The sequence below is a fragment of the Phascolarctos cinereus genome, unplaced genomic scaffold (assembly GCF_003287225.1).
Source record: "Phascolarctos cinereus isolate Bilbo 61053 unplaced genomic scaffold, phaCin_HiC Scaffold_4;HRSCAF=312, whole genome shotgun sequence".
Taxonomy (NCBI): domain Eukaryota; kingdom Metazoa; phylum Chordata; class Mammalia; order Diprotodontia; family Phascolarctidae; genus Phascolarctos; species Phascolarctos cinereus.
In genome coordinates, this window is record NW_027555847.1 from 664,637,859 (window position 1) to 664,663,476 (window position 25,618).

Sequence of the window (25,618 nt, forward strand, 5' to 3'; positions counted from 1 at the left end):
TTGCTGCCTTATCACATTCTTGTGACTTATTAAGCTTATGTTGTTTGTTCACTCGTGTCCCACTCTTCATGACCCCATTTTTGGGTTTTCTTGTCACAGACTGGAGTGGTTTGCCATTTCATTTTCCAGCTCATTTGACAGATGAGGAAACTGATGGAAATGGGGTTAAGTGATTTGCCCAGGGTCACCCAGTCAGTAAGTGTCTGAGGCCAGATGTGAACTCAGGATGAGGAGTCCTCCTGACTTCAGACCCTGTGCTCTATTCACTGTACCACATAGCTGCCTAATTAAAAAAAAATCTGAAGAATAAGATATAATCACAGATGCACATTATTTTCTAAGGAAATTTAACCAATATAAATAAATCACCCCAAAAAGGAGAGCAAAAGAACCTAGGAAATGTCATAGCCAGCTAACACTTGATCTCCTTGCCAAACAGAGAGATATAGCATAAAAAGGCCATAGTGCTTAGAATGTAGACTCATCTGTAAAACCTTCAGATGATGACAGTGGAAGATTACAGGTAGTATCACCCTATGAGAAGTTATGGAAGGTAAAACACATTTAAAGAAAGCTTGGCAAAGGAAAAGGAAAGCAAAGGAAAGGCTAAGCAACGTCACCCAGAGGACATTTAAGAATGAACCTGGAAGGAGGGAAATGAATGGACAAAAATGGAAAATCTCTGTAAAGATTTCCATAACATACTCTTTTCTTCAATAAAGACAGTGGAACTGCCATATTGGAACTCTAACATCACAGTCCCAGATGTGTTATATGGGAAAGTAGAATGGTACTAAAGAAAATAAAGATGGTGCCCCAGACTGTTAGAGTTGTCTGAGATTCAAGAGGTTTAGATAAAGTAGTTAAACTGGCCAGTGATGCTAAAATTAAGAGGCCTTTATTATGGGCACATGTTATCTTAAGTTAAGGCTTAAAGGGGTGGAGGAGTACACAGAGGAGAAGGCTGAGGAGCTAGGGAAGGATAAAACCAGAGAACTCACCTTGAGTGTCATGATCTGGGCCATGGTAGGAGGAAGAAGGAAGTTCAGAGATGGTCAGCCTCTCTTCTCCAGTCACTCTTCCTAATTAGTGTGCTAGATGACTAGAGTCTTTTCCCACTCTACCAGGGCAGCACACTGGGATACACCTCCAGGACTAAGTCAGCTCTCATTGGAGGGAGGAATCAATGCCTCCAAAACCTGGGCCATACCGTATGCAACACCCATTCCCAATCACCAGGGCAGTTGAAGTAGGTCAGAACTATGGGGTTTATAGGGATGGGTGGGGTCTTGCTCAGGCACATCTCATTGGTTTCCCACTTCTGATATCACAGAGACCCTAGAGGAATATAGAATGGGTCATGGAATTCTCCAGTATGGAAGGTTCTAGGCACAGAAAATTTTAGAAAATAGAAGAAAACTTCTGGAGTAGAGATAGCCTGCTGTGAGAAAGACCACCTTCTTCCTAACCACACCCTCCAAATTGAGTGGGTAATAGAGTTGGGCTAGACCATATGTACACAGGAGAAGTCCATTCTGGAGGCAACACAATTTTAAGAGGGTCAAGGAATCTATAAAAGAGAAGAGGGCTTTGTTGTTATCAAAAATAGACAGCTAAGACTATGTCAATATTGAATGACCCATATGTCTGTTGTTCTTGTTCAGTCATGTCTTTCTAAGGTTCACCACCTCAGATCACCTTTCTAAAATTAGGCTTGTTGTCCAGTTGTGTCCAGCTCTTTGTGACCCCATTCGAGTTTTTTCTTGGCAAAGATACTGACCCCATTTGAGTTTTTTCTTGGCAAAGATACTGAAGGGGGGTTGCCATTTCCTTCTCCAGATCATTTGACAGATGAGGAAACTAAGGCACACAGGGTTAAATGACTCACCCAGGGTCATACAACTAGTGAGTATCTGAAGCCAGATTTGAACCAGGTCTTCCTGATTCCAGGCCTGATGCCCTATCCACTGTGCCATCTCACTTACTCCATGACTCACATGACTTTCACAAATGATATTCCACAACACAAATCTTTCTGTTTGGCATTTAAATTCTTTTACAATCTGGTGCCAGCCTACTTTTCTAGATTTATTACATATTATTCCCCTTCAAACACTCTTTGTTTCTACCAAACTTTTCCTTGTTCTGTTGTACAACAATCTGGATCTCTGCACAGGTTGTGCCCTCTGCCTGGAAAATATTCTCTCCTCACCCCTATCTCTTAGAATCTCTAGTTTCCTTTTGAAGCTCAACTCCAGGGGCATCTCCTACATGAAGCCTTTCCAGATTCCTCTTGAAAACTGCAAGTATCTCCCCACCCCCAAATTACCTGGCATTTACTTTCTTTTAATATTTTATATGTCCTTAACAGCATACAAGTTGCTTTTCCCCAAGAAGAATATAAATTCTTAGAGGGCAAGGACCATATGTACCACTTTTCTCTTTTTTACTGTAGAAAACTCTTTGATTCAGTATAAATAAAACACTGCTGCAAAATTTCTCTTCAAACTCCTCATTCCCCTTGCACATATCAAAATCATACAAGATTCCATGAAAGATACAAAAACAGAGATAACTTTGGTAATTATTAAAATCAAGAGAATCAAAAAATAGTATGGAATATGCTTGTCAAAGTTCTTCCCTAATAACAGTGAGATTCCCCCAGATGTTCCTGTTTGCAAATGTCACCATGCTGATTTCATCCAGCCCCGGAATACATAGTCTCTTAAATGAAATCCAAAGCCATTCAAGAGTTCACCGTAACTATCCACAGAGGAAAAGCAGAGTGGATAAACAATGTCTACTTTGATAGACAGTTGAATAAACAATCCCCAGAACTGGTCCTTCAATTAATAAAACTTAAGTAGACTCTATGGACAATGATCATGGCATAGAATTGAACAGAAGGACTGCAGCTGGGAAACTCTGCAGTGGGTTTTTTTGTTTTTGTTTTTGTTTTTGTTTTTGGTTCATCTGCCTCTCAGTCCTTTCCTGATCCCCTCTGGTGCCTCATCAAGGTGTGGAGAAGACCCTGGGATTCTCTTAGACCATTCCAAAAGAACACAAGCTCTACCTGGTAGGTCTTGTGTATGTAGGAAAGTTTCAGACAGGGACCAAGCTGCAGACTCCATACACATCTGTTATCTGAGACCTGGTCTGTCTTAAGTCTCTTCACTCCAGCCTATCCTCCATTCACCTGCTGAGAGATTTTCCTACAAGTCCAAACCGTGTCACTTCCCTACTCAGTAAACTCAAGTAGCTCCCTATTACCGCCAAGATCAACTATGAAGTCTTGTGTTTGGCATTTAAATCTCTTCACAGCCTGGCCCCTTCCTACCTTTCCAGTCTTCTTACACTCTCCACACACTCTAACAATCCAACTATTTGGTGTTCCCCACATGACGCTCCATTTGCCTTTGTACTGATCATCCTCCATGCCTGGAATGCTCTCTTTCTTCATACCTTCCCCTTAGTTGCCCTGACTTTAAGACTCACCTCAAATCCAGTTTGTGCAGGGAGACCTTTCTCCCACTCCACTCCCACCCCCCAGTTGCTAGTCTTCTCTAAGATTACCTTCCAACTACTCTGGCTAGATCTTCTATATACTTAGTTATTTATATGCTATCTCTTCCTTTAGAGTGTGAGCTCCTTGAGGACAGGAACTGCTTTTGCTCTTCTTTATATCTTCAGGGCTTAGCATATTGATTGACACATAGTAAGCATTTAACAAAAGCTTGTTGGCTACCTGAAGGATAGAGAAGAGGATTCAGGATGGAGCTTGGGGCACCCAGGGAGGAGGATATGGATGATGAACCAGCAAATAAGAGTGAGAAGGAAAAGTCAGATAGGTAGGAGGAGAATCAAGACAGAGCAGCTTCATAAAAACGCAGAGAGGACAGAATACATACAGAAGAGAGGAGAAGATGATCAACAGCATCACAAGGTCAAATACTGCAGAGAGGTCAAGAAGCCTCCTACTTCCTTCAAGGATTTCCTTCAAGTCCTAGCTCCAAATCCCACCTTCTACAAGAAGCCTTTCCCAATTCCTCTTAATTCTAGCGCATTCTTTCTGTTGATTATTTTCCATTTACCTTATATAGAGCTTGTTTGCATATGTATACATACAACAGGTATATGTATACATAAGCATGCACACATATACACAGAGACACACATGTACATGTATGTATATATACATACACACAGTCCATCCTGATGGATATGTGTGTCTCTCCCTATATACATATATATGTACACACATGTGTGTATATACATATATGTATGTGTGTGCATACACGCACACATATAAATATATATATAAAAGACATCTCCCCTATTAGATTCTGAACTCCTCAAGGGCAAGGATTTTTTGCTTTTCTTGGTATCCCCAGTTCTTAGCACATGGTAGGTTCTTAATAGATGTTTATTATCTGACTGGAGAAGAAGTAAGATTGAGGAAAGTCCATCAGATTTAGCAATTAAAGGCTTGATAGTAATTTTGGAAAGAGCAATTTCAGTTGGGCGATAAGGTCAGATGGAAGCCAGATTGTAGAGAAGAAAGTGAGAAGAAAATAAGTGGAGGCAATATGTGTAGATGGCTTTTTTTTTAAGAGTTTTGGGGTGAAAGGGAGGAGAGATACAGGGTGCTAGCTTCAGAGGATAGTAGGATCTAGTTCGGGCTTTATACAGATGCGGGAAATGAGTGTATTTAGAGGCAGCTGAGAAGAATCTAGATCAGGAGAAATTGAATATTAGAGACAGAAGTGAACATCAGTGGAGGCAATCTGCTGGAGAAGATAGAAGATGAAAGCCAGGATATAACACTGTACCTTTTCCCTTAGGTCAAGACCTGCAACTAAGAGAGGTTGGTCACGCATTGAATTTTCTTGTATTTGGGAAGGGGGTGCACAATTTCTGGCTTTAGGGGGAAGGGACTGCTCACAATCACAGAGCAAGTGAGACCAAGTCAATAAGACACGAGAAGCACCATTTTGAGCTGAAGGGCAGGATGATGTTATGGAAAGAGTCCTGGATTTAAAGTCAAAGGACCTGGGGTCAAAGGCCAGGTGTGCCACTTACTAACTGTGTGATCTTGGGCAACTCACTTAACCTCCAAGGGCCTCAGTTTCTCAACCTGTGAAATGAAGGAATTGGGCAAGAAAAACCCCAAGGCCCCTTCCAACTCAAAATCCTATAATCTCTAGTTGGACACAGGCTCCTCAGATGATAGATTTAGAGTTCAAAGAGACCTTAGAGGTCACTTACATCTAGTTAACATCTAGTTACATTTAGTCTAACCCTCTTATTCATAGATCAGGAAACAGAGGCTGAAGGGAGAGTTCAGTTAAGTCAACTAGCATTATTAAGCACCCACTACGTGGCAGGTACCTTGCTAAGCTCTGGGGATACAAAGAAAGCCAAAAGATGGTCCCTGCCCTTGAGGAGCTTACAGTCTAACTGGGGGGAGGGGAGAGAGGATGCAAAGAACTGTGTCCAAATAAGCTATAGACTAGATAAATAGGAGATAATTACACAGGGAAGACGCTGGCATTCAGGGTGATCAGAAAAGGCTTCTTCGAAGAAGGTGGGATTTTAGCTGAGACTTGAAGAAAGCCAGGGAAGCTGAGAGTGAGAGATGAGAATGGAAAGCATTGCAAGCATGGCGATTAGCCCATGAAAATCACCAGAGCTGGGAGATGAAGGGCCTTGTGTGAGTAATGCCAAAGAGGCTGGTGTCACTGGACCTCAGAGTACAGAGAGGGCAGTAAGGTATATAAGTAGTCTGGAAAAGTAGGAAGGGGCCAGGTTGTAAAGGGTTTTAAAAGCCAGAGAATCACTGGAGTTTCCTGAATGGGAAAGGGAGGTGGAGTGATTCGGGGAGATCCTCTCTTTAGAATAACTGCTAAGTGAAAGAAGGGCTGGAGCAGGAAGAGACCTGAGGCCAGGAAACCAACCAGAAGACTAAGTAGTTTGCTCAAAGTCATATAGAAATCATAGATCAAAGGGCAGCCTCATGGAGCAGTGGATAGAGTGTTGGGCCTGGAGTCAGGAGGACCTGAGCTCAAATCCAGCCTCTGACCAAACACTTGACGCTTACTAGCTGTGTGACCTTGGGCAAGTCACTTAACCCCAATTGTCTAAAGAAAAAGAAAAAAAAGGGCCTCTGACTCCAGAACTTTATAACTAGGTCAGAGAGGAACTTGGAAGAGGTAAGCTCCATTTTTCAGGAGGCAACCATCTAGATGAAAAGCAAACAGGGTACAGAGCTACTCAAAGTTATCACACCTACTCTTTGGGGTTTGTAGGTGCTGGGATGGCCCCCCCCCTTCCTTTTAGCATCTTCTTAAATCCCTCTACTTGAAGTAGTCTATCTGTGGGAGCCCTAGAACAATACCTGCTACTTGTAAACTACTTCATTCTTATGATGTTCTGAAATAGTGCTCGGAGTCATTGCATTCAATTCAATAACCATTTGTTATGTATCTGAATGCCAAGCCTGGAACCAGGAAGACTCCTCTTCCGGAGTTCAAATCCAGTGTCAGACACTTACTAGCTGGGTGACCCTGGGAAAGTCACCTAACCCTGTTTGCCTTATTTTCCTCATCTGTAAAATGAGCTGGAGAGGAAATGGCAAACTACTCCAGTATCTTTGCCAAGAAAACCCCAAATGGGGTCATGAAGAGTCAGACACGACTGAAAAATGACTGAATAACAACAAATGTATCTTCTGGGGTATATGTCAAACGATTAATTTTACCCTATTAACCCCTCTTTTATTCTAACCAGTATTATTCTGTTTAGTATGATTCCATAGGGGTGGTGATTATTTCTGTTATATTTGTCTATTAATACACATTTAGTCAGTCTAGTCAACTAATATTAGTACATATTTTACATATCTTATATTTTGAGATAATTAGATAAGTTTAGACAGATTAGTCCCCAGAACTTTAAACTACAGGTTATAAGTTCACTTGCTTAACCACAGGAAGCTGACTAGGAGACCTCCACCATTTTTTACCCGATAAGCAGATAACCAAGCCCCACGTGGCTGAGATGTCCTAATGACATGGAAAGTTCCCAGCTTCCTTTCCTCCCTTCACCCTTCATTGTCCCTTTCTATCACTCAACCTGGGAAAACAGCTGTGAGCACCTGGTCAGCGGGTGACACTGGCCCTACCTACCAGCTCTGCCCATTTTTCAGCCCATGTAGATGCTTTCTACTGGCCCTCATCAGCCCTTAACTGGACTGTAGGTTCTCCTGGAGGGTCAAGGTATAAGTCTGCCAACCAATGAGATCCTGTATTTTATTCAACATCATCTGTATTATCTCTGATCATCTTGTCAAAGTGAGACCAGGGAGAAAAAGGGCATCTCAGGTGGTGAGGAAGATCCAAGGTCCTATTCATTAAAGGGGGCCAGTTGCCTTTAATAAACAGCTATTGACTTGGAGTTCTGTCTCAGTTGCTTTGATTGCAGACTGGACATTTTTGAGTCCACAGGTGTCAGCATGGGGTGCTAGACAGAAAGCTGGCCTCAGGCTCAGGAGGACCTGAGTTCGGTTCTAGACTCTTGACATATACCAGTTGTATAACACTGCACACATCTCTTAACTTGTCAATTTCCCATGCAATACTCTAAAACGAGAAGCTTCAGAGCTAATCGGCCTTGGCAGAGGGAGCTTCCTTACCAAGAGCTCCCTGCAACGATAAAATCATAGGTCTGTTTTCATAAAATAATCTGATATATGTGATAGGTTGCGACCAACCACTGTGGACACAGAGATGAAGTAAAAACAAGTCTTTTGAGGCAGCTAGGTGGCGCAGTGAATAGTGCTCCAGCCTTAGAGTCAGGAGGCCCTGAGTTCAAATCCGACCTCAGACACATAACACTCACTAGCTGTGTGACTGTGGGCAAGTCACTTAACCCCCCCAAAAAAAAGCTTAAAAAAAAGTCTCTGTCTTAATGGGGGGAGGGGGAAGGGGGAGAGACAAGTACACAAATAGAAAAAAAAAATAGAATGATAGCGTGAGTATGGGAGAAGTCCAAAAAGGATGATGTAAGAGATTTAAAGATGAACAAATTAATCAAAAAGCATTTATCAGGGACTTATTTTGTGCTAGGCATTGAGGTAGGGTGGGATACAAAGAAAAAGAGATAGCCCCTCTTCTCAGTGAAAGTGGAAGATAGCCCATATTCAGGAGTGGTAGCTGGGAAAGGGTATTTTGGTTTGGGAAGTCACAAGGATGGTGAGTAGAGCCATAGAGGACAGGCGTGGTATAGTGAAAAGCTCACTGGCTCCAAACTCCGAGGAGATAGGTTGAGATCCATCCTCTGAGGCTTGCTACCTATGAAACCTTGGGCAAGTCACTGAGTCTCTGTAGGCCATAGTAAAATGATGGGAGTTGGGATAGACCTCTAAGGTCCCCTCAGGCTCTAAAGACTTGATCTAGTGATCCCATGACACAATGCAGATGTTCATCAAATGTTTGATTTGTTTACTGTCCCTAGAGCAAAAGTTGAGGGGTGGGGGAGCATGCGTGGAGAAAGATGGCCAGGGTGAAACAGGCCAGTTAGATATGGTAGGCTCAGGGGTGTGCTGGAACCAGCTCAAACTGGACCAGATTTTTAAACTTCCAGCCTCTTGGAACTGGAGCCTATTGTTAAATTTCTAGTCTGAGTATTTACACTTCAGAAATTGGTAAATTGGCTACAAATGAGGGCTTGAGTTATCTTTTTTCTAATTGCCTAGACTTAAGAAAGTAATGGAGAAAATATTAACAATGCAGATTAAATTTAAAAGTGTATCCTACTTACATTGCCCACCCCTCCCTCTAGCTGATTGTTAAACATTTTACAAGTGCACACCCCTGTACTGAGGCAGCAAGGCCCTAGGGCAGAAGTCCCAAAGCTGAATGGCTAAGTTCCTCCTGGCCTTGGTCACAGGAGACCAAGCCCAGTTGGGTGGTAGCAACAACAGCCATAGCTGGGCAGAGTTTCAGAAAGATGACTAGGATGAAGTGGGATTGGGGGCCCAGAGCTGATGAGGCACCGCATGAGTTCTCACTAATTAGAACAGCACAGCTGAGAGTTCCAAGCTACCTGGCTTTTAGCTTTTCCAGGACGTGGTCACTGCAGGCTTTGGTTAGGAGGCTAGAACAGTAGCTGCACCTGGGGATAGGTGGCAGTCAAGGAGAGGTGGAATCATAGCTCCATGACCAAGGAAAGTGGCATCCAACCTGGGACTTTTGTTATTGTTGTTCAGTCATGTCCGGCTCTTTGACTTTTTTTTTTTTTGTCTAGGCAATGGGGTTAAGTGACTTGCCCAGGGTCACACAGCTGGTAAGTGCTATGTGTCTGAGGTCAAATTTGAAATCAGGTCCTCCTGAATCCAGGGCCAGTGCTCTATCTACTTTGCCACCTAGCTGCCCCAACAGAAATGAGTTTAGTGAGCTATAATTTGTTTTGTTTTGGTGTTTTTTGGCTAGGCAATGGGGTTAAGTGTCCGGCTTTTTGTGACCACATTTGAGGTCTTCTTGGCAGAGATGCTGGAGTGGTTTGCCCTTTCCTTCTCCAGCTCATTTGACAGATGAGGAAACTGATGCAAACAAGGTCACCCAGCTGGTAAGTGTCAGGCTAGATCTGAAATTGAGTCTTCCTGACTCCAAGCTCAAAAATCTATCCACTCTACCACCTAGCTGCCCAAGTTAGAACTAGAAGGAAGGAAAAGACCTCCACAAAGAAGAGCCATTCAATACCATTCTCGGTATGAATGAGGGTGCCCAAAAGCACACTGATGGGGAAAAGGACAAGGAGGCAGTCGGTAAGGAGTGAAATGGAGTGTTCCTGTTTTACATATGAGGAAACAGGCTCAGAGAGCCTGTTTAAATGACTTGGCAATGGTTGAAGCTAGAAAGCATCAGATCTGGGATATAGTAAGCAATAGGAAACTCCTGAAGGTTTTTGTAAGTAGGATTGGGATATAACCTTGTGAAGACTACCAATTTTGAAAGGCTCTGATCAACGCAATGACCTACTACAATTTCAGAGAATTTATGATAAAACATGTTACTCATCTCCTAATAGAGAGGTGATGATGGACTCAGAGTACAGATGGAGAAATCTATTTTTTGTGTATGGCCAATGAAAGAATCTGTGAATCTGTTTTGCTTGTCTATGCATTATTTGTTATGGGTTTGTTTTGCTTTCTTTTTCAATGGGGGGAGGGGAGGGGGAAGGAAAGGGGAAAAGAGAAAAGGTGGATTTTTGTTCTTTGAAAAAAAATTAAATTTTTAAAAATCAAAAAGGGATGTGATCAGTCTTGTGCAATAGAAAGATTATTCTGACCTCCATATATGGATTGGACCAAGGAGATGTGTGAAGACGCAATTACAACAGTCCAAAAAAGAGGTGATTGAGGGTAATAACAGTGTGAGTGGACCGAAGGGGACACACATGCTAGATATTGGCTGGATAGAGGCAACAAGATTTGGCAACTGACTATATTTTCAGGGAAAGGTACAAGGAAGTCAAAGATGACTCTAGGGTTATAAACTTGATTTAGAAGAAGGCGGAACCATCAGAACAAATAAGAAAATTAGGAGGAAGGGTAGGCTTGGGGGTGGAGGTGAGTGGGAGGGAAACAAGTTTAGTTTTAGATCCATTGAGTTTGGAATACAGACTGGCTCAAACATGGGTCATTCAAATGGAGCAGTGCACCAGACAATTGGAGAGGAGGGCCTAATCTCAGCAATATACTATAACTAGGCTAAATCTAATCCCTCTTCCATGTGACAAGAAAGGTTTTGGAAGTCTTCTACAAAGGAATGATTATAGAAGTCATGGGACTGGATAAGGTTAGAGCTAGGATTCAGAATCCAGATCTTGCCTAACATTAAGAAATGGATACCATGGCATGCGTACACTGGATTCGGTGAGGAAGTCATTTATGACCTTGGAAAGCATGGTGAGGAGAGTGCTAGAGGAAAACCAAAGGGGCAGAGACTTGCTGGAGTCAAGAGTGAGCAGCCCGGTGAGGAAGAAGAGACTGACCTTTTTCTGGAAGTTTGGTAGGAAAGGGGAGGAAAGACAGGACAATGGCTTAAGACAACACCAGGATCCAGGAATTTTTTCCCCTCTAGTTCCTAAATGAATGAAGCTAATCTCTCTCTCTTAAAACAAAACCCTTAATGATTTAAAGACAACTATCACCTCCCCTCTAAAACCTTTTTTACCTCTAGGCTAAACATCCCCAGTCCTTCAATGAATAATCACAGTGCCTTGTGCATGAGTGAGGGCGCGACACACACACATACACAAACACAGAGAGAGAGAGAGAGAGAGAGAGAGAGAGAGAGAGGGAGGGAGGGAGGGTAGAAGCAATACAGCATAGTGACTAAAATGCTGGGCTTGGAATTTCAAATCCTGGACAAAACTGCTCAACCTTATTTTCCTCACTTGTAAAATTAGAATATTAGCTCTTATCTCACTGGGTTGTTGTTAGGATCAAATGAGATAATATATATAAAAATCTTTACTAAGCTTAAAGCACTATATACATTTATTATTGTTATTATTATTACTATTATTATTATCAGATATGTGATTGCACTGATATAGGCTGCCCTGTTTAAGAAAACTCCCTCTTCTAATGCAGAATAGATACTGTTTAGGAATTTATGACTTAAAAAGTTGTCTGGAGACACCGAGACCTTAAATGATTTGCTCAGGGTTACATGGACATTATGTCTCAGAGTTTGTCCCTGAACCCAGATGTTCCTGACTCTACTACACCACACTGTCTCTCATTATTCTTGCAATAATCATGAAATACTTCTTGAATAAATGAATTGGTCAAATATGGCCTTCTTTAAAATCTCTTTCCCAGGGCACCTAGGTGGTGCAGTAGATAGAGCACCAGTCCTGAAGTCAGGAGGACCTGAGTTCAAATCCAGCCTCAGACCAAACACTTGACAGTTACTACCTGTGTGACCTCAGGCAAGTCACTTAACCCCGGTAGCCTCGCTAAAAAAATAAAGAAAAGAAAAGAAAAGAAAATCTCTTTCCCATCCTGGTTTTCTGCTTCTGGACACTACAGTTTAGGAACAGCCGTCTCGAGATATGGTAGGAAGAACTGATAGCAATACTCCAGGCATAATCTGACCAGCCCAGAGCACAGTGGGACAGTCAACTGCCACATCCAGAACAGTGTACCTTTCTTGGCAGGACGCTGTGCCTCAGACTTGCAAAGGACTCAGAACTAGGAGAAATGGATAGCACAAGAGATAAAAGAGATGAGATTCTATATTCTTGAAGGGCTTAAGATATTAAGCTGCACCTAAAAAGATGAAACTGAATAGCGACAAATTACACTTGGATTCAGAAAACCAACTTCACAAAATACCCCAAATCCCATAAATCTATCAATAAATACTGAAAAGGCCTTTGACAAGTGCAACACTCATTTATGATAAAAACAAACAAACAAAAAATCCTACAGGGAAGAGGCATGGAAGGGCCATTTTTCAATATGATAGGAGATAGGTGCTGAACCTGTAATTTTGCTGATAATAGAAAAGTCTGAGAGGACTACCAGTACAGAATCTTAGCATTGCCCAGATCTGTGAGAGGTTAAGTGACTTGGCCAGGATTAAAGAGTCATTGTTTATCAGAAGCAGATCTTTCTTGTCTTTGGGGTCAGCTCTCTAAACACTATGACATTTAATATAATACAAGTATATCTGAAACCAAAAACTAGCACTATTAGGAATGAGGAAACACTAGGAAGTTTCTAATAAATACGAGAATAAATCAAGGATGTCTCCCTTTTCTTAATATTATTTGAAATTAATGTAGAAATGCTAGTGATAGCAATAAAATAAGAAAAATTAAAGGCATAAGCATAGTCAAAGAGGAGATAAAATTATCTCTATTTGCTGATGACATGATGACTTCCTTAGAAAACCCTAGATTATCAGCATGGAACTGAGGCAAATAATGAGCGGCAGGTCTCAAAATAAATCCACAAACATCAGCAACATTTCAATATGGTCACAGTAAAATCCAGAAGGAAATAATAGGAAGCAAAAATAACTACAAAATGTATGAAATATCTAACAATAGGCTTAGCAAAATGCACCAAACATAAATACTACAAAACATTGTTTAAGGAAATTTTAAAATGACTTAAGCCATTGGAAGGATATTCATTGCTCATGGTGCGGTGTCATACAAATAGAATAGAAATACTACATAAATTAATTTACTGACTTAGTGTTATAGCAATCAAACTAACAAAAGTATACTTTATAGATCCAGACAAAATAATAATAACATTCATTTGGAGGAACAAAAAGTCTAGAATTTTAAGGGAAATAATGAAAAAATAAAGAACAAAGGGTAAATAGTCTAAACTTCAATCTATATTATAAAAAAGTAATCATCAAACCTATTTGGTAATTATTTCTTTTGTTTTTGTTTTTTGGTGAGGCAATCAGGATTAAGTGACTTGCCTATGGTCACACAGCTAGTAAGTGTCAAGTATCTGAGGTCAAATTTGAACTCAGGTCCTCCTGACTCTAAGGCCAGAGCTGTATCCACTGAACCACCTAGGTGCCCCTTAGTAATAACTTAAAAAGAGAGAAGTAAACTAGTGGGACAGACTAGAAAAGGAAGAATCAGAAAAAACTAAATTCAATTACTCAGAGTTTAATTCACCTGAGAATATTAATTACTTGGAGTAGACCTCTCTATTTGATACAAACCACTGAGAAAACTAGAAGCTAGTTTGGTATAAATTAGGTTTATAACAGCATCTTCATAGCATACACTACATGTCATAAAAAACACGAGATAGGTGAGCTGAATATTCAAATCTACACCATGAAAGCAATGAGAAGAGCACAGAATGAGGACCTTTCAGAGATATGACTAGGGAGCCTAAGAGAGTATTAGCGTCTGGGGCTGCCATTTGACATTGATGACTCACATAGAGTTTGTACTTCATTAAGACCCCCAGATCTTTTTCAGAAATTCTCCTACCTAGATTCGCCCTCTTCTCCCCCCAAGTTATACTTGGGCGATTGACTTTTGGAATAGATCATAATCCCTTCCTTCTCACCTCACATCATTCAGATGCCTACTACCACTGTCTCCTCCTTCACCCTGGTCTCACATGAAGAAGTGACTGCCCTTCTGGCCAAGGGAAACTCCTCTACATTCACAACAGATTCAGGTCCATCTCATCTTCTCCAACAGATTGTCTCCTCTATCATCCTTACCTTCCCATTAACATTCAATCTTTTCCTGTCTAGTAGTTGCTTCCCTATTGCCTACAAATATGCCTCATCCTCAAAAAGACCTCACTGATTCATCCAACCCCCCCAGCCATCATCCTATATTTCTCCTCTCTTTCATGGTTAAACATCTTGGGAAGATGGTCTATGAGAAGATAGTCTATTTACTTTTCTCTCTCTTCTTAATTATTTAAAGTTTCTGACCTCATTCAACTGGAAAGTTACCAATGATGTCTTAATAGCCAAATCCAATGGCCTTTTCTATAGTGACCTTTTATTGACCTCTCTGTAGCCTATGACACTTCATCATTCTCTTCTCCAATAGTCTCTTCTCTCTGGGTTTCCATGCCACTGCTCTCTCCTGGTTTTCCTCCTAGTTGTCTGGCCTTTCTTGTCTCCTTTGCTGAATATTCATCCAAGTCATGCCCACTAAGCATGGGTGTACCCCAAGGCTCTGTCCTGGGCCCTCTTCCTTTTTCCCTCTATATTTTTTCACTTGGGAATCTCATTCCATTATTTTTTATGTGGCTGATTCTCAGATCTATTTATCCAATTCTAATCTCTCTTTTGATCTCCAGTCTCATATCACCAATTGCCTATTGGGTATCTCCAAGATATCTATAAGACATAGACATCTCTAACTTATTATGTCCAAAACTGAACCCAAAACCTCCCCTCTTCCTAACTTCCCTGTTACTTTTGAGGTACTACCATCCTCTTAGGCTCACAACCTAAGCGTCATCTTCAATAGCTCACTCTCTCACATTCCCTGCCCTCCTCCCCCATATCCAATCTATTGCTAAGTCTTATTGATCATATCTCCAAAACATCACTTAAAGGTGCTCCCTTCTCTCTTCTGACACTGCCACCACCCTGGTGCAAACCCTCATCATCTCACTCCTCAATCAGTGTCATAACCTTCTGGTTCATCTCTGCCTCAAATCTCTCCCAACTCCAGTCTATCCTCTATCCAACTATCAAAATACTTAAAACACAGGTCTGACCATATCACACTCCTCCTCTCCATTCAATCAACTCCAGTGGTTCCCTGTTACCTCTAGGATCAAATACAAAATTCCCTGTTTAGCTTTTAAAGCCCTTCTTAATCTGTTCCCCCACACACAACTTCCTTCTTTTCCAATCTTTTTATACCTTACTCCCCCATCCCCCATGCACTCTTCCATCCAGTGACACTGGTTTCCTTGTTGTTCCTAGAAGAAAGTTATTCCATCTCTCAACTCCAGGCATTTTCACGGGTTGTTCCCATGCCTAGAATTCTTTTCCTCTTTAACTCCACCTCCTGATTTCCCTGACTTCTTTCAATTCCCATCTAAAAATCACACCATTAAAAAGAAGTCTTTCCTAATCCCATTTAATTCTAATGCCTTCGCTCTGTTGGTTATTTCCAAATTATCTTGTATTCATCTTGTTGGTACATAGCCATTTGTGTGTTGTCTCCCCCATTAGACTGTGAACTCCTTGAGAGCAAGGACTGGATTTTTGTTTTTTAACCTCTCTTTGTATCCCTAGAGTTTAGCACAGTAAGTACTTATAGTACTCATACTCATACTAAGTATTTAATTAAAGCATGGCTCATAGCAAGAACTTAATTAAGGCTTATTAGCTAAATATTAGACTTAAGGCTTATCTCCGTTCAATTTCACCTTTTTACACTCAGCCCACCATTTTAGCCTATCGAGATCTCTTGGATTTCAATATTTGCCATCCCTCCCTGTTTGGAGTAATGTGTAAATACACAAAGTGTGCCCTCTATTCATTTATCCAAATCAGTGATAAAAACATTAAATGAAATAGGGCCGAACATTGATCCTTGGGGCCATCTATTAATAGAGCCCTCTTGTCTCTTGTGTGCAAAGCACTGTGCTAGGTCACAGGGGAGATATAAAGATTAGCTAAGACAACGCCCTTACCTTCAGAAAGCCCATAGTTTAGAAGGAGGATAAGATATATATTTCATTTTCCATATATTCTATACTTATATGTGTACATTTTATCTCCACCACTAGAATTTAAGTGTATCCTGTATAATATCTTATTTCTATATATTTGTCTCTTGGTTGTCTCCCCTATTAGATTGTGAGCTCCTTGAAGACAGGGGCTGACTTTTGCCTTTTTTTTTTTTGTATCCCCAGTGCTTAGCACAATGGCTGACCCACAGTAAGCACTTAATATATATTGATTGATTGATATCCTTGAGGTCAAGGATAGCTTAACTTTTGTCTTTGTATCCCCAGAGTATCCACAGAGCCTCACAAATAGTATCGGCTTAATACATGCTTATTGACTGATTTAGACAAAGAAAACTATAATACATCATAATGATACACCATAAATGTGTAATATAGAGTTGTTCCTTGACTCTGATGACCTAATAACAGAAAAGGGGCTGATGAAAGTACTAAACAAACTACGAATATTGAAAATGAGGCCATGCTAGTGATCCTTTCATGAGATGTGAACAAGCCCCTTGAGTGAACTAAACAAGAAGTAGTAATGCCATAGATGGCTGCGAGATGATATCATAGGGCACAGAGGATTGGACTTGGAATCAGGAAGACTCAACTTCCCGAGTTCAAATCTGGCCTGGGACATTTACTGGCAGAGTGACCTTGGGAAAGTCACTTAACCCTGTTTGCTTCAGTTCCTCATCTGCAAAATGGGCTGGAGAAGGAAATGACAAACCACTCCAGTATCTTTGCCAAGAAAATCCCAAATGGGGTCACGAAGATTCAGACACAACTGAAATAACATAACAACAAATGCCAATAGATTCAGCAATGACTGGCCGTGTCCCAGATGACCTTTAAAGGTCAGTTCCAAAAAAGAAAGTTAGTTTAGGCAGTCCAAGAGAAGAGTCCTGTAGAAGTCACAAGGAGATGGGGAAGGGGAGACTATGACAAGGCACATGGAGCTGGGAAAGGGAAAGGCAGAGGCAACTGAGAGGAAGCGATAGAAGCACCCTCAGAGAAGAGAGCGATTAAGCCCTGAACTGCTTTGCTGAAGCACTGTCTCTGGCTGGGGACTCAGAACTAAAAAACGTAGAGGGAATTAGAGATCTTTTGATACAACTTCTTGGAACAGGAGGAAAAAAAAGTACTTATATTAAGAAACCTGTATGGACAATGAGTCAGTAGCAGAACAGGGAAGGATAAAAGAGAGTGGTTGAACAGCCCTGTTTACAACACTCCCACCTATCATGCAAATGCTTTGACTGGGTCCACTACAAATTTATGCTATGAAGCTTCTAGGGGGCCCTCACTGCTGATAGGCAATCCTACTGTACCTCCCTCATCAACTCAATATCCCACTCTCCACAGCAGCTCTTCCAAACTTTTTCATCCCTCCTCAAACCTCCTATGACTCCCCCTCCCTCTACCCTCTCAGCTAAGAAGCTTGCCTCATATTTTACAGGAAAAAATCGAGGCCACTCTCCTTAAGCTCCCTCTTCTTCCTTTTCCTCATTTCATGTCACTCATGTGCCTTCTGCCACATCTCCTCTTTCACTCACATCTCCTAAGATAAAGTGGCCTTACTCCTAACCAATGTTAACCCCTTTATCTGCTCAAGTGACTCCATTCCATTCTGTGTCCTCTAACAGATCGTGCCCTCTGTCATCCCCGCTCAATCAGTTATCTTCAGTCTCTTCAATCTCTCCCCGTCTGCTGGCTCCTTCCCTACTGCCTATAAACATACTCATGTCTCCCCTATTCTCAAAACATCCTCAAAGCTTCCATGCCCAATAATTAGCATCCTATATGCCTTCTGCCCTCGAAAGGACCATCTACAATAGGTGCCTCCGCTTTCTCTCCTCTCACTCTCTTAACCCCTTAAGGCTTCCAGCCTCAACATTCCACCAATATTGGTCTCTCCAAATTTACTGATGATTTCCTAGTTGCCAAATCCAATGGGCTTTTCTCAGTCCTCATTCTCCTCGACCTTTCTAGAACCTTTGGCACTGGGGATCACCCTCTCCTCCCTGATATCCTCTTATCTCTAGCTTTTCACGACGTTGCTCTCTCTTCCTTCTCCTTCTACCTATCTGACTGCTCCTCAGCCTCATCTAGCTCATACTTTCTAACCCTAGGTGTCCTCTTCCTCTATGCTACTTCATTTGGTGATCTCATTAGCTCCCATTACCATCTCTATGCTGATGATTCTTAACTCTACCTAACCCTGTCCTAACCTCTCTCCGGACCTCCGATCTCAGATTTCCAACTTCCTTTCAGTCATCTTGAATTGGATGCTCAGTGGATGTCCAAAACCAAACTCATTACCTTTCCCCTTAACAATCCCCTTCAGCTGTTCCCCTGTTACTGTAGAGGGCAACACTATCCTCCTAGTCCCTCGAGATCCCAACCTAGGTCTCACCCTCAACTCCTCACCATCTCTCAACACCACCATCCTCCCATATCCAATTTGTTGTCAACCTGTCACTACTGCACTAGCCTCCTGATGGTTGTGCCTGCCTCAGTTTCCCCCACACCAATCACTAAAGTGATTTTCCTAAATGCAGGTCCAGTCGTGTCACACCCCTACTCAATAAACACCAGTGGCTCCCTATTGCCTCCAGGATCAAATATAAAATCCTCTGTTTGGCATTCAAAGCCCTTCATAACCTAGTCCCCTTCTCCCTTTCCAGTCTTTTTATATCTTATATACCCTTATTCTATGAACAAGACACTCCATCTCTTGACTCCAGGCATTTTGTCTGGCTATCCTCCTGTGCCTGGAATGCTTTCCCTCCTCATCTCCACATCCTAGCTTCCCTGGCTTTCTTTAAGTCCCAACTAAAGAAACCAAGAAACTTTCCCTAACCTCTCTTAATTCTAAGGCCTTCCCTCTCTTAGCGCTTGTTTGTATATATTTGTTTGTCTCTTCCATTAGATTGTGAGCTCCTTGAGGGCAGGGACTGACTTTTGTCTCTTTTTGGTCTCCCCAACGCTCAACACAGTGCCTGTTGTTATTGTTCGGTCATTTCAGTCACGTTCAATTCTTCATGACCCCATTTGAGGTTTTCTTGTCAAAAATACTGGAATAGTTTTCCATTTCTCTCTAGCCCATTTTACAGATGAGGAAACTGAGGCAAACAGGGTTCAGTGACTTGCTTGGGATCACACAGCTAGTAAGTGTCTGAGGCCAGATTTGAACTCAGGTCTTCCAGACACCTGTACTGCTGCTCTATCTATTGTGCCACTTAGCTGCTCCCTGGAACACTCTAGGTGTTTGATAAATGTTTATTGACTGACTGACTTAGGTTGATCATTGACTATCAAGGATTTAGATTGGAGGACTTTGGATTCTTGTCAGATGAGAGAGTAATAGATACAGTAATGGAACTGGAGTCAGGAGGACCTGGGTTCAAATCCTGCCTCAGACACTAACTGTTGACACTGGGCAAGTTACTCCATTTCGATGTGATTAAGTCTCTTGATCATGAAGGTTAGACTCAACATCCTCTAAGGCTCCATCTAACTTTAAATCCACAATCCTATGATATGCAGTCTTGTTCATTATTTGAATCAGACTCTATGTTTTCAGGAGTGAAAAGAATAGAATAAAGTTCTCAATTTGTTCAAAGATTGACTTGCCTACTAGTTTTGGAAAATATAATCCAGCAAAATAAAAATTTGCCTTATCTAAGCCTCTGGCATGGTTGTATCTGTGACTACAAAATGTACCAAAGATTATGGGAGTATAAACTTGTTTTTTCTTTAAACAAGTTCTACTGAGGCGTGCTACGACATGCCTGTAATGCCCAATGCTAACAAGGCTGAGGCTTGTGGGTTGAGTTCAGGAGTTCTGAGCTGCAGTAGAGCTAAAGTTGATCAGGTGTTCACATTAAGTCCAAGACCAATATGGTGAACCCCAGAGGGTAGGGGGTCATGAGGCTATCTAATGGAGGAAAGCAGATGGTCAAGCTGGCCTAGAGTGAAAATGGAGAAGGTCAAAGTTTCCATGGTGGCTGGCAGTGGGATGAGACCCCTGCATTTCCAGGTCAGATGAGATAGGAAGACCCAAGATTAAAAAACAAACGAAACAATTTATAAGCAGTAGTTATTGGCAAATACATCCAAATAGTTTCTTATTTTATTTGAAACAAAAATTGAGCTAGGATCTGTTCATTACACATTCCAGAGCTTTACTAAGGAAAAACCATCCACAGACTGCCTTCAGGCAAGTGAACATTATTTGTGATCAGAAAGATGAGGGATGGGGTCTATAGGAATGGGACAGAGCCTAATAAATAGTGTTTACCTTTAAAAAAAAATCACCACTACCCATTGATTACTAAAGCTGAATATGACCTCAGAAACCACCTAGTCCAATCCCATTTCATTAGTCCTCTTTGACCTGGGATAAATGTAGGCTTCCATCTGGTTTATTTCCTTCCCAGGAATTCCTCCTTCGACACTCAGAGAAAAGCGTCCTTTCACCTTGCCACCCACAGGAGACTACCTCCCTTTGAAACCTGAGGGAGAAAAACACCTTAGCAGAAGGGAAAGACAACACTGCCTTCATAAGCAAGGTCCACAACCCCATCAAAAGCAGCAGAAGGACCATTGCCTCTGCCCTCCACTGCCACGTTTAGCAGCAAACCATCAAAGACACAGAGTCCCTGCAGCAGAAGAGAAAACCAGTGACCATTCCATTCCCCCTCTCCTAGAGGATAATCATTTTCTCCCTGCTCTCCATTCTCCCCATAAACACTCTACAGCTCACCAGCAGAGAGAACACCAACATTCAGAAAGAGCTCAGCGTGACCAGTCGCCTCCCATGCTCTGTCGTCGCTGTGGCTGGTGTGGTCTCAAGAGCGATCGTCTTCAGGAGCTCACCATTAGAAGCTACAAATGAATAACCCAGGGAGGGAGTGAGCAGTTCCCAATAGAAACCAGACGTTCAAGGAAGAAGCCCGGAAGGAAAGCCACCCTCCTCCAAGAAGGCTACCTTTCCGGGAGAGTCTACCAAGGTAGATGACCAAGATTCGATTAGCCAGTACGAGCGGGACCAATGCACCAGGAATAAGTGTACTACTGACTTCTGAACATTAAAAAGTCTATTAAGATAAAACACTGTGCCTCATGCATTGTTTGAATCCTTCAGCAAATTGTGCAAGGTTTCTTTCCCACGGGAAAGAATCACATCCTGACTGTGACATTCATTACCTGTGACCACAGGCAAGTCACTTTAACCTCTAGGAGACTCATTTTTTTCATCTGTAAAAGGGGACACATTAATGTCTGTGCTATGACCCTCACAGGGTTATAGTATGGAAAGTTCGAGGTAAATAAAGTGTTATGGAAACATGAGTTAGTAGGAGTACTTCACCCCTCCAAGTTTCAGTTTATCCATCAGTAGAATGGGGGTGGGGGTGGAGGGGCAGTACGTATGATAGATCAGGTCTCTTCCAGCTCTAATATGAAACATATTATGTATATAATATATAGTACATAGCATATATAATATATAAATGTTATATAATTATATAAAATATATACATATATTTACAGATTATTTATGTTATGTATTACATATATATTTATATTACTATATTTATCATCATATATTACTATACTTAGTAATATATAATATATACATATCATTATACAATATATAAAATATACACATATATTTCTAGCTTATACATTGTGTATTTCAAATAGATGCATTTATATTTACTATATTTATCACATATTATTATATTTAGTAATATACTATTACTATATATTACTATATTTACCACTCTTATTCATTCTCCATTCAGCCACCAAAGTGATTTTCCTAAAGCAACGGTCCCATTATATCACCTAGCCCCTTACTCAGTAAACTTCATCAGCTCCTATTGCCTCCAGGAACAAATACAGAATGCTGTTTGGCACTGAAAGCCCTTCATAATTCAGTCTCTGCTACATTCCAGTCTTCCAACACCTTACTTCCCCACATGTAGTCTTCCATCCAGTGACACTGGCCTCCTGGCTCTTCCACAAACAAGACACTCCGGCTCTTGGTCCTAAGCATTTTCTTTGGCTGCCCCCCAGATGCCTGAAATGCTCTCCCTCCTCTCAAACTACTTACCTCCCTGGCTTCCTTTAAGTCTCAACTAAAATCCCACCTTCTCCAGGAACCTTAATCAATCTCTCTTAATTCTAGTGCTTTTTCTCTCTCAACGATTTTCCATTTATCCTACATATTGTTTGCCTGTCATCTCCCCCATTATTTTGTAAACTCGTTGAGGGCAGAGACTGTCTTTTGCCCATTTCTGTATCCCCAGCTCTTAACACAGTGCCTGGTGCATTGTAAGTGCTTAATAAACATTTATTGATTGATTGGTTGATAACTATCTGTGTGCCTTGGTCTGTGAATAGCACTGTACTGGGGAAATAGGGTCAAAACATAAGGTCCCTGCTTTCAAGAAAATTCTAGTCTAGTTGGGGGACATAAGACACAAGAAAAGATCACTAAATTGTGTGAACTCCTTACCAAAGAAGAGCTACAGATAATGGGTACAGAATTGATGTCAGAAGAGCTCCTAGAAAAGAGATATCCCTAGGGGCAGGCAGATAGGAGTGAGGGGCGGTAAGAGAAGGCAAACAAACAAGGGTGAGGTGGAGGGAACCCTCGAGAGTCAGGAGACCAGGGTTCTACTCTCAGTGGTGTTAACTCACTGAGTGACTATAGAAAAATCCCAGTCCCCACTTCATGTCCCAGTTGCTTCCTCTATAAAATGAAAGAGATGAGCTAGAATGGTCTCTGAGATGAACGAGGAGAAAGAAGGACATCCCATTTGGGGAAATGAACCCACACAAAGAAATACCCTTTCCTTGTATCTTCTGGACACCTGGGTCTCACCTTCTGTCCTGCTGCTCTACTCAAAAGATACCCAGGCCTGGCTGATCCCTAAGGATCACCTGGACTTTCCACCCTCCTTGAGGTCACCACACTTTCCTATGTGTGTTGCCTCTCCCATTTGGAATGTGAGTTCTTTGAGAGCAGGCAGTATTCTCGGTTAGCGCATCTCCAGGGCTTAGCACAATGCTTGGCAAATGCTTCTTCATTCAGTTATTCATTTATTGACCCAAATTACCTTAAACTACCAGGCATGGGGAGAGGGGAAAAGCATAGACAGTGGGATAGAAGAGCTTCCTACCATTGGGAACTGCTAGATTCTGAAACAGATGTCCGAGGGCAATTGATTTCCTAGTGTCAACTGAAAATAGGACAGAATTCCACCAGAATGTAGTAGGGGATGGGGGAAAGGGGGTGGTGGTGGTGTTTTACATTAGAAGACTGACAGGGACCATCTAGACCTTCATTTCTCTACCTTCCTGCTTGGTGTATAATAAGATAATAATTACTGATATTTACATAGTGCTATAAAGTCTGCAAAGCACTTTACATATATTATCTCCTTAAAATCTGTGAGGTAGTGACCACTGGTATTATTCCCATTTTACAAGTAAGTAAACTGAGGCTGGGGGTGTGACTTGCCCCAAGAGCCCTCAACCTCCCCATCCCCCATAACAATTGGGTAAATACTGAGGGTGTAGGGGGTAGGGGGAGAGACAATTTTACCCCTTCTAGAATCCCCAGTTCCTCAACAGGTGTCAGCAAGTATATTAAGCGTTAAGGGTGGGTTTCCTGTGTGGTGGGAGCTGGGAAGTGGGGTTGGTAACAGAGGGAGGCCAGGCACACAGGTGGACTAACTGGAAATCCTTCTGAGAAGTACTTAAGAGACAGGCTCACTTCCTGCCCTAGTTGGAGAGTTTTCATACTTTCATTGTCCCCCCCACTCCTCCCCCCATAAACAAAACCCCTAAAACCAGGAGTTTTTCTAGAACCACCAGTCAATCCTCTGGCCAAGCGCAGATGAAGCCGCTGTGTGGTGGAAAGAGAACTGGATTTGCAGTCAAAGGACATGAGTTCAAATTCTGCATCTGAGCCTGGGACAAATTCCTTCCTCTTTTTAGGCCTTGGTTTCCCCCACCTTCTCCCCAGCAAAAAAAAAAAAAATGAAGAGATTCCTTCTAGTTCTAAATCCTAGGGTCTGGTATGGTAAGTAACATACAGATCTGCTGGAAGGAGTCCCTTGAAGGAGCATCCTGCCCATCCCCCTCCCCCATTTGGTCCACCAAACAGACATCAAACAAACCCTGTGCTCTTCTATCTCGCCTATACAGCCTCTTCTATCATGGGGTCGTACCCGCCACATTCCCTAGACCATCTAGGAGAGGAGTATGGCTCAGGGTGCCTATCGATGGAACCTTGGCACCGAATTTTCCCTGCCTAGCTCAAAGGAAGGAGCAGCTGCCTCCCTGGAGCCCTGGGGCGTCGGTCCTCCACTGATGAAAGGATAGTGGGAACGCCTCCTCCATTCATGTTCTGCTACCCTATACCCAGAAAGGGACAGGGCTACCAGGCTCTGAGGTGAGACTTCCTGTCTCAGTCCCCATTCCGAATTTTGTGTGTGTGTGTGTGTGTGTGTGTGTGTGTGTCTGTGTGTCTGTGTGTCTGTGTGTGTGTAAGGTGTACTCGATCTGGGCGGCCATACTCCAGACACTGAGAACAAAGGAAATTTCCGGGTCCCCGACTGCCAAGTACAGCTTGTACTTTTTGGCGGGACCAGGGCAGCTGCCAGTCACCATAGAGAGAGGAGGGAGGGAGGGCCTGAGAGCAGGGACCTCCCTCCTCCTTCCATCTGTACACCAGGTCTCCTAGGGAACAGTCCCCACTTCTGAGGCAGCTTCTGCCTGGTCTGACCCACACAGACTGTTCTTCATTCAGGGGTGGGGGTGAGAGTTCAAGGGCCTATAGCAATATGGTAGAAGCAGAAAATGGGTCCCTTCCAGTTTCAAAGGCTAAGCAAAGGGTGAGATAGTCTCTTGATGAATTATAGATATTTACGTCCCCCTCAGCCTTTCCCTCACCCCTACCTCTACACCACCCGGAATCACAGAAGGTTAGAACCGGAAGGGACTTGAAGCCATTCAATCCAATCGTCTTTTTTTCTTTTTTTAAACAGATGAGGAAACTGAGACCCACAGAGGGGCAGCAGCTTGTATATATGACTAGCCACATAACTAGTAGGCAGACGTGAACCGGGATGTAAACTCGGTCTTCTGGGTAGAAATTCAGTGTTCTTTCCACTAATAAAAATAGCTCCCATTTCTATAGCACTTTCAGGCTTACAAAGCATTTTCTTCCTAACATACCCATGAGGTCAGTGGAACAAGGATCACTAGCCCCATTTTCCAGATGAAACGGAGGTTGAGGACAAGGAAGTGGCTTGCTTGGGGGGGGGGTCATCA

General features: G+C 42.2%; 1 protein-coding gene and 1 long non-coding RNA gene across 3 annotated transcripts in view; one reads left to right on the forward strand and one right to left on the reverse strand.

The window, feature by feature from the left end:
* The window catches only part of LOC144457085 (uncharacterized), a 29,761-nt gene extending 8,729 nt beyond the window's left edge, over positions 1–21,032 (forward strand). The window contains exon 3 of the long non-coding RNA XR_013486410.1: positions 20,710–21,032. This is a non-coding gene — a long non-coding RNA (uncharacterized LOC144457085). The remainder of the gene's footprint in view (positions 1–20,709) is intronic.
* Positions 1–21,196, reverse strand: part of UHRF1 (ubiquitin like with PHD and ring finger domains 1) — a 93,187-nt gene extending 71,991 nt beyond the window's left edge. The window contains exon 1 of one of the 2 annotated variants that reach the window (XM_020971449.2): positions 21,036–21,196. The gene's annotated coding sequence lies outside the window, so the exon portion shown is untranslated. Of the gene's footprint in view, positions 1–1,001; positions 1,025–21,035 lie in introns of those variants that run through there. The other variant, XM_020971448.2, reaches the window with a different exon arrangement.
* Positions 21,197–25,618: the final 4,422 nt, after the last annotated feature.